Below are 12,344 nucleotides of genomic sequence, written 5' to 3' on the forward strand. Positions count from 1 at the left end.
GGAAAAGCTGTCAAATGGGACTTCCTTGTTTTCCCAGGAGCTCATTATCGAGGGGACAGGGCTCCCAGCACTTGACTTCTCTCTCCTTTACCCTGACGTGATGTGGAGTTACAGAGAGAAGTGCTGAGTGCTGTGGGTGTTGCTTCTATAAACAGGAACACAACTTATTTCGGGAGCTGCTAATACACAAGACTGGTGAGAGCGTTGCCTCCAGCCTTGCACAATCCTGTGTTTCAATTGTTTACTCTACAGTCCAAGCAGGAGAGGAGGATATAGTGGCTCTGCTGTAAGTATTAACCAACCCGTTGCTTTCTTGGTTTCGAGGAAGGTCCAGGTAGGGGATCTATTATCCGGAAACCCTTTATCCAGAATTCAACTGTGTTGTTTCCCATAGAGTCATATGAGGGCAGATTTATCAAGGTCGCGGTGAATCTTTGAATTCAAAAAATTTCGAGCTATCTTTCGTGTACTTCGACCAGGGAACAGGGAATTCGAATAGCGAAGTTTATCATGTACTGTCTCTTTAAAAAATTCAAATTCGACCATTCGCCACCTAAAACCTGCCGAATTACTGTTTTAGCCTATGGGGGACCTACTAGAACCTATTTGGAGTCGATTGGTCGATTGGAGTCTTATGAAAAAGTTTTTTTTTTTGGGGGGAAAAATGTTGAATCGAATTCGATCAAATGCGCTATTAATTTGATTGGTACGATTCGAATTCGACCGAATACAGACCTATTCGGTCAAAAACGAACCTATTGGAGCAAAAACATTTTGACAATTCTTTTTGAATTTGAAATTTTTTCCATTCGAAATTAGACCCTTAATAAATATGCCCCATAGAGTCATAAAGGGGCAGATTTATCAAAGGTCAAGGTGAATATTCGAATTCAAAAAATTAAAATTTGGAGCTATTTTTTGTGTACTTCGAGCAGGGAATAGTCCACATTCAAATCTATTGATTTCAAATTTGAAAAAAATTTGAATATCAAAATTTATCATGTACTGTCTCTTTAAAAAATTCAAATTCGACCATTTGTCACCTAAAACCTGCGAATTACTGTTTTAGCCTATGGGGGACCTCCTAGAACCTATCTGGAGTCAATTGGTGGACTTATGAAAAAGTTTTTTTTTTGTTGGGAAAAACGTTGAATCGAATTCGATCAAATGCGCTATTAATTTGATTGGTATGATTCGAATTCAACCGAATACAGACCTATTCGATCAAAAACGGACCTATTCGAGCAAAAACATTTTGACTTAATTATTTTTGAATTTGAATTTTTTTCCATTCGAAATTAGACCCTTGATAAATATGCCCCGTAGAGTCATAAAGAGGCAGATTTATCAAAAGTCGAGGTGAATATTCGAATTCAAGAAATTAAAATTTTGGTCCACATTCAAATCTATTGATTTCAAATTTGAAAAAAATTTAAATATCGAAATGTATCATATACCGTCTCTTTAAAAATTCGACTTCGACCTTTCACCATCTAAAACCTGCTGACTTGCTGTTTTAGTCTATGGGGGACCTCCTAGAACTTATTTGGTGGACTTTGGAAAATCGAAGGTTTTTTTGGGGAAAACTTCGATCCGAATTCGAACTAATGCGATATTACTTCAATTCGAACAATTCAATCGAAAACTGCCCTATTCGGCCAAAAATAAAAACTTCGACTTAATTTCGGTTGGTCAATTTGAATTTCGAAGTTTTTTAAATTCGAAATTCGACCCTTGAATTTGCCTTTCCGGTGCATCTCAACTGGAGAATAAGAAAGGAGTCTATAGAATAATATGATAACACTGAGCTTAATGGCAGACATGGGAGCAGATTCACTAAAGGGCGAAGTGACAAGCGCTAGCGACCATTGTAGATGGTTGCCACCCGCAGGGACATCGCCAATTCACTAACAGGCGCAGCCGTCAATTCGCTAGCGAAAGAGACAGTCGCTAATGTTCGTTCGCACTCTATCGCCAGGCGACTTTTCGCTCTAGCGAAAGGTCGTTACTCCGCAAATGCACTATTTTACTGAAAATGACCGCTTTCGCCAGAGTTGCGTTCGCACCTCAGACCAGGCGAAGTTCTAAAAAGCAGCCAGATCTTCCTCAATCTTCTGTCACTTACATCATATCCTGTGAGCTGAAAATACAGTTTTTCTTCAGACATTTCATAACATATGGAACATTTAAGGGCATATTTATCAAGGGTCGAATTTCGAAATTTAAAAAACTTTGAAATTCTAAAAGACAGACCGAAATTAAGTAGATGTTTTTTTGGGTCGAATAGGTCCGTTTTCGATCTGTATTTGGCTGAATCGTTCGAATCGAAGGAATAGCACATTCAATCAAATTCGATTCAAAGTTTTTCCCAAAAAAAACGTAGATTTTTCAAAGTCCACCAATTGACTCCAAATAGGTTCTAGGAGGTCCCCCATAGACTAAAACAGCAACTCGGCAGGTTTTAGATGGCGAATGGTCGAAGTCGAATTTTTAAAGACACAGTACATGATAAATTAGTAACGCTAGCAAAAATTCGCCAGAGGTCGGTGCCCAGGACGAAACTCCGCATTTTAGTGAATTAGCGTAGTCGCAGCGCATTTCGTCTGGCAAACTGGTGCGAAGCTGAAGCCGGCGAAAATTCACCCGTGAATGTACCCCTTGGAGTGAATATGTCGGTTGGGGAAAACCCCATGTGTGTCATTAGCTTAACTAAATTAAAGGGGTAGTTCACCTTTAAATTACAATTTAATATGTTATAGAATTGCCAATTCTAAGCAACTTTTCAATTCTTCTGACTCTTTCCAACTTTCAAATGGGGGGTCACTGACCCCACTTAAAAACAAATGCTCTGTAAGGCTACAAATGTATTGTTATTGCTACTTTTTATTCCTCCTCTTTCTATTCAGGCCTCTCCTATTCATATTCCAGTCTCTTATTCATATCAATGCATGGTTGCTAGGGGAATTTGGACCCGAACAACCAAACTGATTGAATTGCAAACTCGGGAACTGGTGAAATAACAAAATGAAAACCAGATGCAAATTGTCTCCGAATATCACGCGTTACATCATACTAACAGTTAATTTAAAGGGGAAGAACCCCATTAAATAGTGCAGAATGAGGCGTTTTTCTGTCTGGTGTGTAGAATTCTCTGGCTGCTCTGTATAAAGGGTTAGGTTATAGTTTAACTGCCTCTGTGCTGGTTGCTGATTAACTGTCAGTCAATGTTTGATGGTAACCCTGCCCATGAGAGCTGCCTATGAACACCAAGTTAACTGTTTCTAGTCTATAGGTGGTACAGTGTATTGCAGGTTGTAGCTGATGTCATTCTTTATTGTAGTTAGTAAAACAAATCACAGATCCATAAATATGTTTATTAGCCTCATAAAACTCTCTCTTTCTCTCTATCTCTGACCTCTACCCCCCTCCTCGTCTGCTTTACACTTCTCTCAAATGTCTCTTTTTCCCTCTTCTCTTTCCTTCCTTGTTCCACACCCAAAGGTTTATTAGCTTCTCTTAAAGGGGTTGTTCACCTTTAAATTAACTCTTAGGGCCGGGGCACACAGCCAGATTCGGGGAGATTCAGTCGCCTGGCGACTAATCGCCTCTTCTGCGGGGCGGCAATCTCCCCGAACTGCCTTCCGCCTGCTATAATGAGAAAACGCCAGCGCCAATGCACTTGCGGAGTGGAAACTTCGGCGACTTCGGAATTCAAAGCACCACGAGTGCATTGGCGATGGTGTTTTCTCATTATGGCAGGCGGAAGGCAGTTCGGGGAGATTGTCGCCCCGCAGAAGAGGTAATTAGTCGCCAGGCGACTAAATCTCCCCGAATCTGCCCGTGTGCCCCTGCTCTTAGGGGCATATTTATCAAGGGTCGAATTTTGAATTTAAAAAACTTAGAAATTTGATTTCAAAAAGACCAACCGAAATGAATTCAAAATTTTTTTTTGCCTGAATAGGTCCGTTTTCGATCGAATAGGTCCGTATTCGGCCAAATTCAAATCGTAGTAATAGCGCAATCGATTAAATTAAAACATTTTTCCAAAAAAACCTTTGATTTTTCAAAGTCCACCAATAGACTCCAAAAAAGTTCTAGGAGGTCCCCCATAGGCTAAAACTGCAATTCGGCAGGTTTTAGATGGCGAATGGTCGAAGTCGAATTTTTAAAGAGACAGTACATGATAAATTTCGATATTCAAATTCAAATCAAATTTGGACTATTCCCTAGTCGAAGTACACAAAAAATAGCTCCAAATTCGTTTTGTTTTTTTTTTAATTTGAAAATTCACTTCGACCTTTAATAAATCTGCCCCTTAGTATGACGTAGAGAGTGATATTCGGAGACAATTTGCAATTGGTTTTAATTTTTTATTATTTGTGGTTTTTGCGTTATTTAGTTTTTTATTCAGAAGCTCTCCAGTTTGCAATTTCAGTAATCTGGTAGCTAGGGTCCAAATTCCCATAGCAACCATGCACTGATTTGAATAAGAGACTGGACTATGAATAGGAGAGGCCTGAATAGAAAGAGGAGGAATAACAATACATTTGTAGCCTTACAGAGCATTTGTTTTTTAGATGGGGTCAGCGACCCCCTATTTGAAAGTTGGAAAGAGTCAGAAGAAGGAGGCAAATAATTAAAAAACTATAAATAGTAGAAATAATTAAGACCAATTGAAAAGTTGTTTAGAATTAGCCATTCTATAACATAGTAAAAGTTAACCCCCTTTTATCATAAAGACTAATGTCGTTATATAGCGGGGGCCAGTCCTAGAGAAAAATAAGGCAATTAAGGTCCCATTGGGGTCGTGGGATCCGCCAATCATATTATTAGATATAACACCGTGTGGATATGACTCAGTCTCTTCTTTTAAAAAGCCTTTTCCCAGATGCAACGTTTTCATAACCTTGTGCAACGTCCTCACGTTACTCCGTGATGCAAACTGCCACTTTCCCGGCACAGCAATGACCATTTTGCATGTTTAACTACAGCTCCCCATTGGCTGATTTTGGGAAGTAAATATCTGCTTAGTGAATAAACCCAGTGACCCCATGCTCTGCACTCGACTTTGTGCAATCGGGGCACTCTCGTGGGTGAGAAACGTGACGTCCGCTGGTAACACAATCACTCCAATGCCCATCAGACAGAGCAGGCAGTTAGCCGAATGGCAGTTAGGCTTATCAATTGGCTGAATATTGGCCAGAATATCCAACTTGAATGAAAAATTCCTGAAAGTGCTCTATTGATAATTTGTATTGGGGCATTTAGGTGTTTCCTCTGGAAGGAATTGCACTAAACTGTAGTCTTTATGGGCGGGGGAGGGGCTGCAGACTTAAATAGGGTGTTTCCCTTTAAATTAACGGTTAGTATGACGTAGAGAGTGATATTCTGAGACAATTTGTATTTGGTTTTCATCTTTTATTATTTGTGGTTTTTGAGTTATTTCACTTTTTATTCAGCAGTTCTCCAGTTTGCAATTTCAGCCATCTGGTTGCTAGGGTCTACATTCCCCTAGCAACCATCCATTGATTGAATAAGAGACTGGAATATGAATAGGAGAGGCCTGAATAGAAAGATGAGCAATAAAAAGTAACAATAACAATACATTTGTAGCCTTACCGAGCATTTGTTTTTTTAGATGGGGTCAGTGACCCCTTTTTGAAAGCTGGAAAGATTCAGAAGGAGAAGGCAAATCACTATGACTATGAAAAATAAATAATGAAGACCAATTGAAAAGTCGCTTAGGATTGGCCATTCTATAATATACTTAGAGTTAACTTAAAGGTGAACCAATCCTTTAAAGGGGTAGTTCGTCTTAAAATGAATTAATAATTAATAATAATTAATCATTTAATTACGATGTAATGAGGGATATTCTGAATTTTTAGTTGCTCTTTGTTTTTGTTTTTTATTTATTATTTGTGGTTTTTAAATACATCTGGTTGCTAGGGTCTAAATTACCATAGCAACCAGGCAGTGGTTTGAATTTGAAACTGGAATATGAAAAGGAAAGGCCTGAATACAAAGATAAGTAATAAAAAGTAGCAATAACAATCGTTTTTTGTAGCTGTCGGGGGGGGGGGGTCAGTGACCCCCATTTGAAAGTAGGAGAGAAGGCAAATAATATAAAAACTATACAAAATTAAAGATAAAGACCAACGGAGAAGTTGCTAAGAATTGGGGGGTGAATTACCCCTCTAAAGCTGTGCACAATAGCTCCCCAGCATGGGATATTATATATATACATATTTTTATATAAATATATATTTTTAGACACAATACTTGCACTGGATATAATAGCACACTGAATATTCAGCTATTTATTTAGCAGTTACATGGCTGGACGTCTAAGATTCTAAGCCTTTGAGCTTCACAGTAATATAAGTCGACTCAATTGGAAATCCCAGTGCATCAAGGTCACAGAACTGAGACGCCACGTTGATGTCCAACTGCCAGCTTCAGCCCAAAATAGCCCCTGCTACAGTGTAACGGCTTATACAGGGGCTTTAATATACTGGAAAGCACCCGGCAATTAGTTAGGAAAATATGGGCCCCATACTACTTAGCTGGCAGGACCCACCCACTTGGGTAAGTATTATGGGGCCCCATCATTTTTAAAGGGGACCTGTCACCCAAAAAAATTATTGAAAATCCTATTTTATCACGTTAGTCAAGCAAAATGAACTTTAATTACACTGCATAAATCATCTGAATCTTGTTTCCTTCAGTCTGGGAATTCATAATTATAACAAGCAGGCAGGAGCCATTTTGTGGACACTGTTATTAAGACAAGCCTTGTATCATCTCAGAATCTTGTTTGTGCACCAGAATGGGGGACCTGATGTCCATCCCCATGTCCTGGCTACACAATTAAATGGTGAAGAGAACGGGGGAATGTGGGGAGAGCAGTGACATCTAGTAAGTGCTGAATGGAAAGTGAAAGTAATTGTCTGCCCCGCCCCTATGTCTAAGGCAGAGAGGAGGGGCATCCAATATTTGATTGACAGCTGAGATTTTTAAACGAGTTTACAACAGCTATGAATGCTTGAATAAAAAAAAGAATTTGGATTTCATGTTTAATTTGAAAAGGACTTTTATTATACAGCTTTTGTGTCTGGGTGACAGGTCCACTTTAAGGGCAGCCCTGATGCTTCAGTGAGCTCATTAATGTGCTTCATTTCCATTTTGCTCCACTTTGCTTTATTATGATTATTAATATAATTTCTTGCTAACCCACTGCTGACCTTGAGAAACTATCCTGCCCGCTGGTAACAACGATGCTAAAATAACTGACACTTCCTTTCTTCGTGAATTTAGCAGAACTATCACAGATAGAAGGATATATAGAATTTCATTCTGTGACACATTCCCAGCAATATCTTAAAAGATGGAATAACATTGTAATATGTGCAGGGCACTTACCCACCAGCACACGGGCAATTCCTATCTGATCCCCATTGTAAGCAGCAGTCCTGCTTTATGGCAGCTGAGATTCTAGCTATCTGTATAACAGAACATTCTGTCCCAGTGGCTGCACAGATCCTATCTGATCCCCATTGTAAGCAGCAGTCCTGACCTGCTTTATGGCAGCTGAGATTCTAGCTATCTGTATAACAGAACATTCTGTCCCAGTGGCTGCACAGATCCTATCTGATCCCCATTGTAAGCAGCAGTCCTGTCCTGCTTTATGGCAGCTGAGATTCTAGCTAATCTGTATAACAGAACATTCTGTCCCAGTGGCTGCACAGATCCTATGTGATACTCAGTATAGGCTGCAGTAGTTACAGTAGTTCTTTGTAATGAACTATTTCCATAATAGTGAAATTATGTTTTACGCTATATGATGACTTAAGCACAAGACAGGAGCTGACGCACAGCACTCTATGGACTTTGCATGAAGTAACTTGTTACATTCCTATTTTGGGTGATTTAGCCACTTCCTTTTGTGCAACTCATGAGGTTATTACTGTTCCAGTTTGGATTATTCCTCAGTAAAACAGAAGATTCTGACTTTGTAGCATTTCTCTGCGTTTTTTATTTATTTTATTTTTTTTGGTATAGTTCATTGTCTTCTATTTGCTTGGCTCCTTGGCTTAGGATGTTGCTTTAGAAATTGACTTGATAATATGGACTCTCTACAGAACCAAAATACTACATTTCCTATCAGAAGGTAAGAGACGGATTGTGCGCCACATTCTATTTATACATGGGGCAACTTACTAATCAAATGGACTGAAACCTGCTTAGACTCCTGTCCAAATCAAAGAGGCCTTGGCCAAGTAATGTAACTAAACTAATGTAACTAAATAAGTACCTAATATATAGAGACAGAGACAAGAGGAAAGTGTTGGAAGGGTTACTGTCTGCTCTCTCTCATTTCCCTACAGAAATAGGGATTGGTAACACTAGATAGGTACCTAATATATAGAGACAAGAGGAAAGTGTTGGAAGGGTTACTGTCTGCTCTCTCTCATTTCCCTACAGAAATAGGGATTGGTAGCACTAGATAGGTACCTAATATATAGAGACAAGAGGAAAGTGTTGGAAGGGTTACTGTCTGCTCTCTCTCATTTCCCTACAGAAATAGGGATTGGTAGCACTAGATAGGTACCTAATATATAGACACAAGAGGAAAGTGTTGCAAGGGTTACTGTCTGCTCTCTCTCATTTCCCTACAGAAATAGGGATTGGTAGTACTAGATAGGTACCTAATATATAGAGACAAGAGGAAAGTGTTGGAAGGGTTACTGCCTGCTCTCTCTCTCATTTCCCTACAGAAATAGGGATTGGTAACACTAGATAGGTACCTAATATATAGAGACAAGAGGAAAGTGTTGGAAGGGTTACTGTCTGCTCTCTCTCATTTCCCTACAGAAATAGGGATTGGTAACACTAGATAGGTACCTAATATATAGAGACAAGAGGAAAGTGTTGGAAGGGTTACTGTCTGCTCTCTCTCATTTCCCTACAGAAATAGGGATTGGTAACACTAGATAGGTACCTAATATATAGAGACAAGAGGAAAGTGTTGGAAGGGTTACTGTCTGCTCTCTCTCTCATTTCCCTACAGAAATAGGGATTGGTAGCACTAGATAGGTACTTAATATATAGAGACAAGAGGAAAGTGTTGGAAGGGTTACTGTCTGCTCTCTCTCATTTCCCTACAGAAATAGGGATTGGTAACACTAGATATGTACCTAATATATAGAGACAAGAGGAAAGTGTTGGAAGGGTTACTGTCTGCTCTCTCTCATTTCCCTACAGAAATAGGGATTAGTAGCACTAGATAGGTACCTAATATATAGAATTTAGTGACCGGTAGCAGAATCGGTAGAATCGGTAGCAAAAATCCCAATCTCCATGTATTTCTATTTTAAGTTTTCTAGAATGGTTTCCCGAAACCAAATATTTCCAATATTTTCTTTGTTCGGAATGTTGATTTGTTTACAACAATGCGGCGCGTGGAATAATTCCATAACAGGCCTCCTCTGTCCCAGTGCAGTGTCTCTATAACACAGAAGGCCATTGTTATTGACATTGTTATTGTGTGTCGGGGCAGTTAATGCCGGGTGACAGTTGCGGCTCAGGGTTCGGGAGACTCTGCCCTCCAATATGCTGCGAGGATCAGCAAGGGAACCGGCGTGTCTGTATAGAGAGAAGGGCTGGTTGGACTGGTTCCACTGCAGATTAATTGTGACTGACTCAACATTCAGTCTGTTGTTGTTGTTGATGTGGGAACGAGACGTGGATTTTATTGGCAGTTTCTAGTTTACGGTCAGCAGTGAGGCAAGTTTTATAGATTTATCACTCGATTCTCTGTAATCTTATCTTACTGGTGCGACGAGGAGGAAAAATGAAAGCGAATTGCACCTCTATCATTATATTGTTTAGCAGTTCAGATATAGGATCTATTATCCAGAATGCTCAGGGACTGGGGTTTTCTGGAAAAAGGGATTCTTTTCGTAATTGGGATCTCCGTGCTTTAAGTCTACTAAAAAATAATTAAAATTTTAAACAAACCCAGTAGGATTGTTCTGCCACTAATATGGATTCATGCAGCTTAGTTGGGATCAAGTACAAGATTCTGTTTAATATTACAGGGAATCACTTTTCAAAATTAAAAACAGTTGATTGAAAATGGAGTCTATGGGACACAGCCTTCCCGTAATTCAGGGGAGTTTCTGGATAATGGATCCCATACCTGTATGGGATCACTTTCTATGGCAGAAGCAACAGTAGTAACCCTGAGTCTCCCAAACACCTAATATATCCCAATTCATTCTCTGATATTAGAAGAAAGCTGCAGGAAGGAAGGAGATCTATTGATGATATATCCAGAAATAAATATTGAAAATAGTAAGTTTTCAGTAGCGATGCCCCGAACCCACTATTTTGAATTCGGCCGAACCCCCGAATCCTTCGTGAAAGATTCGGCCGAATACCGTACCGAATGCGAATCCTAATTTGCATATTAGGTTTTGCCTCCAATAAGGATTAATTATATCTTATTGGGATCAAGTACAAGCTACTGTTTTAGGACCTGTTATCCAGAATGCTCGGGACCTGGGGTTTCCGGATAATGGATCTTTCTGTAATTTGGATCTTCATTCCTTAATTCTAGAAAATCATGTAAATATAAAATAAACCCAAAAGTTGCATATGCAAATTAGGGGTGGGAAGGGGAAAACATTTTATACTTCTTTGTTTTGTGACAAAAAGTCACGTGATTTTCCCTCCCCGCCCCTAATTTGCATATGCAAATTAGGATTCAGATTCAGTTCGGCCAGGCAGAGGGATTCGGCCGAAACCAAATCCTGTTCAAAAAGGCCGGATCCTGACCGACTCCTGAATTCGGTGCATCCCTAGTTAGGCTAATGACAGTTAGGTTTTCGAATCGGCTGAATATTGCCCAAAATATCCCACTTGAATGGAAAATGCCAGAAAATGCTTTATTAATCATTTGTATTGGGGCATTCAGTTGTTTCCTCTGGAAGGAGGAAGTTTAGGCTTTATGGGGGGGGGGTCAGCAGATCTGGTTGCTAGGGGCATAATGACCCCAGCAACCATGCATTGATTTGTATAATAGACTGGAATATGAATAGGAGAGGCCTGAATAGAAAGATGAGGAATAAAAAGTAGCCATAACAATACATTTGTAGCCTTACAGAGCATTTGTTTGTTAGATGGGGTCGGTGACTCCAATTTGAAATCTGTAAAGAGTCAGACAAAGAAAGCAAATAATTTAAAACCTATAAAAAAAATCAACGAAGACCAATTGAAAAGTTGCTTCGAATGAATCAATCTATACAATACTAACAAATAAGTTAAAGGTGAAGCACTCCTTTCAATGCTTTATAAATGCTAATGCTACGCTAATACCCCCTTTACTGCTCCGGGAGGTATAAATAGGCTGGAGGCTATTCTGAGAGGCTCTGTACATGGCTGGGCTCGGACGCTGCCTGGTCGCTATATATATATATATTACAGCACTGACTGCTCTGCTTGGAATTTGGTTGAACAGAAAAAAAAAAAAAAAAAATTGGGTGGGAGGGTGTGGGACAATAGAGTCAGTGCCTGCAGCTCTGTATAATGGCTGGGTGTGTTTGTATGTGAGGGAGCCGCTCCCGTCTGCATGGAAAGGTAAGGCAGCTACTCACTGGGGGAACCAGTCTATTTCCGTATATATATATATATATATATATATATATATATATATATATATTTTTACCTATAGGGTTTCACTAATACATAAGAGCACAGCAGTGAGTGTGCAGGGCACCCACATTCATTGTATTAATGTACTGCCGGCCAGCTGACAGTTAGAGAGCAATATCATGTGTCTCCTCTGGGTTCCCGACAGCAGAACAACTTTACTTAATAACTAGTATGGGACCTGTTCTCCAGAATCCTCGGGACCTGGGGTTAATGGATCATTCATTAATTTGGATCTTCATACCTTAAGTCTACTAGAAAATCATGTAAACATTAAATAAACCCAATAGGCTTCCAATAAGGATTAATTATATCTTAGTTGGGATCAAGTACAAGCTACTGTTTTATTATTACAGGTATGGGACCTGTTATCCAGAATGCTCGGGAACTGGGATTTCCGGATAATGGATCTTTCTGTAATTTGGATCTTCCTACCTTAAGTCTACTAGAAAATCATGTAAACATTAAATAAACCCAATAGGCTGGTTTTGCTTCCAATAAGGATTAATTATATCTTAGTTGGGATCAAGTACAAGCTACTGTTTTATTATAACAGAGAAAAAGAAAATCATTTTTAAACATTTGGATTTTTTGATTATAATAGAGTCTATGGGAGACGGCCTTTCCATAAT

General features: G+C 39.3%; 1 protein-coding gene across 4 annotated transcripts in view; it reads left to right on the forward strand.

Annotated features, from left to right (window-relative positions):
- Positions 1-12,344, forward strand: part of LOC108718688 (ALS2 C-terminal-like protein) — a 54,414-nt gene continuing 42,070 nt past the window's right edge. The window contains exon 1 of one of the 4 annotated variants that reach the window (XR_001936049.2): positions 1-286. The gene's annotated coding sequence lies outside the window, so the exon portion shown is untranslated. Of the gene's footprint in view, positions 287-8,010; positions 8,171-11,543; positions 11,641-12,344 lie in introns of those variants that run through there. The other 3 variants (XM_018267032.2, XM_018267034.2, XM_041565747.1) reach the window with 3 other exon arrangements.

This window comes from Xenopus laevis, chromosome 6L (assembly GCF_017654675.1).
Source record: "Xenopus laevis strain J_2021 chromosome 6L, Xenopus_laevis_v10.1, whole genome shotgun sequence".
NCBI lineage: Eukaryota > Metazoa > Chordata > Amphibia > Anura > Pipidae > Xenopus > Xenopus laevis.